This window comes from Rhinopithecus roxellana, chromosome 4, assembly GCF_007565055.1.
Source record: "Rhinopithecus roxellana isolate Shanxi Qingling chromosome 4, ASM756505v1, whole genome shotgun sequence".
NCBI lineage: Eukaryota > Metazoa > Chordata > Mammalia > Primates > Cercopithecidae > Rhinopithecus > Rhinopithecus roxellana.
The window spans coordinates 20,098,986-20,104,166 of NC_044552.1; the positions used below are offsets into that span (position 1 = coordinate 20,098,986).

Below are 5,181 nucleotides of genomic sequence, written 5' to 3' on the forward strand. Positions count from 1 at the left end.
CTTCATGGTACAAATGAATAATGGGCACCTCACTTTCCCTGGAAGGAATTCTCTCGCAACACTAACTTTCCCGTAATACAGGCTCTGTTGTGTGCATGCTGGGGACTGTCAGTTTGCAGTTAGAGCTCAATAAATCCTGTGGCCTTGAGTTGGCCCCTGGGGTATTGCCATCCACCTCATAAAACGATTACTTAATTAAGTATGGCTCAGTACGATTGGCAGCTTCTGCTTCTGGCCAGAGCACCAGACCTGAGTGTAGATGTGCTCTGGTCTCGCCTGTGCCTCGAGGCGGGTGGGCCCCTGTGCCGCAGAGGAGCCTTCTCCACAGAGGTGAAGAGCAGTCCTCTGGGATCACGGAAAACACACACAATTGTTGCAGAGCTCCCTCCTGTGTGGTCAGAACTCAGTGCTCAGAGGTCGCTGAAGGCCTTGCTTTTGGCAAACTGTTTCATAGATGTGACATAATTAAAAATAAATAACAGAAAACCATCTTGGATTGGGAAAATGCCAGGTCAATGGTCATTTAGAAACACTATTTAATACGTGCTTCACTTTAGCAGAGCTTTGAGCAAAGGGGGTTCAGCCATTCAGACCCGATTTATCTGAATTTAAAATGACAGCTTCCAACTTTCCTAGTGATAGTAACAGATGGTGATAATAAATGTCAGTGGTTTCTGATGCCTGCTTTTGCACATCCGTCATAGAACGATGTTATATTATTAAAATCTGTAACAAGTGTAGCTCATAAGTGTGAGGCCATGTGGCAATCACCGGGGGGCTTGGGGCCAAGGAGGGGACTGGCGAACAGCTGCTGCCGGGCAAAGCAAGTTCCGAGCACCACCAGGGTCATCTTGGATCCCACGACAGGATAACTTCTTTCAGTTAACGTAATTGACTTTATATATCTTAATGCAAAAAGGGAGAGACTTCTGCCTGGATTATCCATAAGGTCCTTTCCAACTATGACGACCTTTTAGTACATTGTAAATACTTTTTTCTTCCTGGAAGATATAGCATATGCAGTAGAACATAAGCCAGATATACTCAGGTTCCAGTTCAGGGCCTGTGACCTGCTGGTCATGTGGCTTTAAAATTACGTTCTTTCTAAACCTCATTTCTTCTTCTGGAAAACGGTCTGCGATTCCTTATCTTACGAGGTGGTAGTGAGGCATAAATGAACTATCACATAAGGAGCCTTTCCTCAGTTCACCCAATACATATGGCACAAAATGTATTCCCTGATTGTTTTTTCTTTTCTTTTTTTAGACGGTCTTGCTCTGTTGCCCAGGCCAGAATGCAGTGGCATGATCCCAGCTCACTGCAACCTCTGCCTTGCGGTTGAAGCGATTCTCCTGCCTCAGCCTCCTGAGTAGCTGAGATTACAGGCATACACAACCACGTCCAGCTAATTTTTGTATTTTTGGTGAAGACAGGGTTTCACTGTGTTGGCCAGGCTGGTCTCGAACTCCCGACCTCAGGTCATCTGCCCACCTTGGCCTCCCAAAGTGTTGGGATTACAGGCATGAGCCACTGCTCCAGGCCCCAGTGATGATTTTTAAAAATAAAGGTGTTGCCAGCTGTGTCCCCTGCCCCTGCTGTTAGGTGGCAGGGTTTCTCAGCCCTGCGGCGGGAGACGGGCCGGCCTCGGCTTCCTTTGGGGCACTGGAGCGTGTGCCAGTGCATGAGTGTGCGTGAGTGTGCGTGAGTGCGTGTTGACCGACTGCACAGCGTGTGTCTCCGGCTGCGGGTCCCACCTCCTCCCCTGCCGCCGCCGCTCACGGTGTAAGTCAGTGTGAAGCAGCAGCTCCAGCCCCGGGATAGACATGGCAACGTCTCTCTGCATGAGGGACCCCGAACCAGCTGGATCTGCTCATCTCGGGGGTGGAAGCATCTGTTCACAGCAGTAATGTACACTGTACAGAGAAGACAAGCTGCTGAAACCCTGCTTCATGTGGAATCTCCTACCTGCTTGAGGGTTTCAAGAAGTCCTGTGGAAGTTTTTGTCCCTCCTTGTGTATCAACTCCAGAATTTATCCATGCCGCTGAGGCCAGATGTCATTACAGAAACTGTAGGGGAGGCGTCAACTGAAGAGTCTGAACCAATGGATGCCTCTCCTATTCCTACATCACCAGATAGCTGTGAACCAATGAAAAAGAAAAAAGTTGGCCGTAAACCACCCAGCAATCACCAGTTTCCAGTGGGTCTCCTGAGTTAGGTATAAAGAAGAAACTGAGAGAAGGAAAAGGAAACATAACCTATTTGTGGGAGTTTCTTTTAGATCTACTTCAAGATAAAAATACTTGTCCCCGGTATATTAAATGGCCTCAGAGAGAAAAAGGCATATTCAAGCTGGTGGATTCAAAAGCTGTCTCGAAGCTTTGGGGAAAGCATAAGAATAAACCAGACATGAACTATGAAACCATGGGACAAGCTTTGAGATACTACTACCAAAGGGAAATTCTTGCAAACGTTGAAGGACAGAGGCTTTGTATGTCAGTTCAGGGATATGCCCCAAAACATTGTGGTCATAGACGATAACAAAAGTGAAACCTGTAATGAAGATTTAGCAGGAGCTATGGATGAAAAATTATGAGAACGAGTGTCTCTGTCTGCAGAAAGTCTCCTGAAAGCAGCATCTTCTGTTCGTGGTGGAAGAAATTCATCCCCTAGAAACTGCTCCAGACCAGAGAAGGGTGTGGGTAGATTTGTGAATATCACTTCCCCTGGTCACGATGCTTCATCCAGGTCTCCTACTATCACTGCATCTGTATCAGCAACAGCAGCTCCAAGGACAGTTTGTGTGGCAATGCAAGTACCTGTTGTAATGACATCATTGGGGCCAGAAAATTTCAGCTGTGGCAGTTCAGTCACTTAATGCAGGTGCACCATTAATAATCAGCACGAGTCCAACAACAGCCACCTCTCCAAAGGCAGCCATTCAGGCAGTCCCTGCTGTGATGCCAGCTTCTACTGAAAACGGAGACAAAATCACCATGCAGCCTGCCAAAATTATTACCATCCCAGCTACACAGCTTGCACAGTGTCAACTGCAGACAGAGTCAAATCTGATTGGATCAGGAAGCATTCACACTGTTGGAGCCCCATTGGCTGTGAGAGCAGTTACCCCTGTTTCAATAGCCCATGGTACACCTGTAATGAGACTATCAGTGCCTACTCAGCAGGTATCTGGACAGACTCCTCCTCAAGTTACCAGTGTAGTCATAAAGGGGCCAGAGGTTAAATCAGAAGCAGTGGCAAAAAAGCAAGAATGTGGTGTGGAAACTTTGCTGTTGGTAGAAGAAAAACTGGCAGGTGGAAATAAGACAGTGACCCACGTAGTGGTGGTCAGTGCGCCTTCAGCTACTGCCCTTCCTGTAACTATGAAAACAGAAGGACTAGTGACATGTGAGAAATAAAATAGGAGCTCCACCATGGACTTCAGGCTGTTAGTGGCAGTACTGACATAAACATTGGCAAGGGAAGTCATCAAGAAAATGTCATTTAGAACATTTTTAATGCTTATAAGAAACAAGCAAACTTACTGGAAATAAATTACCTATCTCATGTTTCAGTGGGAAATAAACTATTTATTGAGATGCTGACAGAAAACTGCCTCTTCCAGTAGGAAAACAACTGAACCCATCGCTAAAAAAAAGGATTGAAAGGAACCAAGCAGCTCACTAAGATATCAAGTCACACTAAGACTTTGAACACTAACATTCTGTAAGAGGTTATATAGTTTTCGGTTTCAGTGGGGAGGGGTTGGGACCCGTGATTTCATTGTTACATATAGCAATTTTTGATGCATTTTATATGCATACCAGCAATTATTACTGTGTTCGCACAGTACTCAACTGGTGCTATGTGAACACTGTCCTAATATATGTATTTTAGAATGTGAATTGAAGAATGGATCCAAAAACTTCAGAAAGAGAATAGCAAAAAAAGGTCCAGTGCGACACACACACACACACACACACACACACACACACACACACATATAGCTTAAGCTGATTTAAAACAAAGGCCTTAGTCTAATTTTCGGTTTTCTTTCTTGAAATAAGCCAATGGCTTGTTTGTATAAAGCTTTTTTATTAAATGAAAAATTTTAAAAATCTTGTACCTAACACCGTATTGTTACAGAGTTTACATGTAAGATTTTATATGGTAGTTTAAGTCTGTCAGTTTCTTAATTGTGGACAACTTAACAGTTGGCCCTGGCCTTTTCCTGTAACATGTCTGTGTCACTCACTCAGCCCTGGCATTTGTGCAGACATATCAGTTTCAGTTCTAGTGTTACTTGGAAGTTCAGGATCTGCATGAATTTTTGTCAGGTAGCTCTAATACCTGGAGCGAGCTTTATTTCCTTCCTTTCCTTTCCTTTCTTTCTTCTTTCTTTCTCCTTCCTTCCTTCTTTCCTTCTTTTCCTTTCCTTTTCTTTTCTTCTTTTCTTTCCTCCCTCCCTTCTTCCCTCCCTCCCTTCCTTCTTCCTTTCTTTCTTTTCTTACTCTTTTTTTGTTTTAGTTGAAGTTTGTGAGGGAAAGTACCAGTGTTCAGATTTGAACTATAATAGTTTGTATATTCAACATTTGAAGTCTGTTCTATTTTGTTGGACTCTTGTTTCAAAGTGTATTCAAGTAGGTTTTCTGGAATATGGAAATGAAATTTAAAAAATAAAAATAAAGTAAATTTACAATTTGCAATTGCAAAGATATGCAACCAACCTGAGTGCCCTTCAGCCAACGAGTGGATAAAGAAAATGTGGTATATACACCGTGGAATACTACTCAGCCGTAAAAAGGAATGAAATAATGTCTTTTGCACTAACTTGGATGGAACTGGAGGCCATTATGCTAAGTGAAGTAACTCAGGAATGAAAGACAGAATATCATCTGTTCTCACAAGTGGGAGCTAAACTATGAGGATGAAAAGGCATAAGAATGATATAATGGGCTCTAGGATCTTGGAAGGAAGGATTGGAGGGGGTAAGGGACACTGCTCAGGTGACAGGTGCACTGAAATCTTAGAAATCACCACTAAATAATTTATCCATGTGACACAAAACCACCTGTTCCCCAAAAACTATTGACATAAAAATAAACATTAAAAAATAAAGTGGATACACAGGTGACTCTTGAACAATGTGGGAGCAGAGGCACTGATCCCTGCACAGTTGAAAA

General features: G+C 43.7%; 1 pseudogene; it reads left to right on the top strand.

The window, feature by feature from the left end:
- The first annotated feature begins 201 nt into the window (after positions 1-201).
- On the top strand, positions 202-3,417 carry LOC104670848 (annotated as a pseudogene).
- The last annotated feature ends 1,764 nt before the right edge of the window (positions 3,418-5,181 follow it).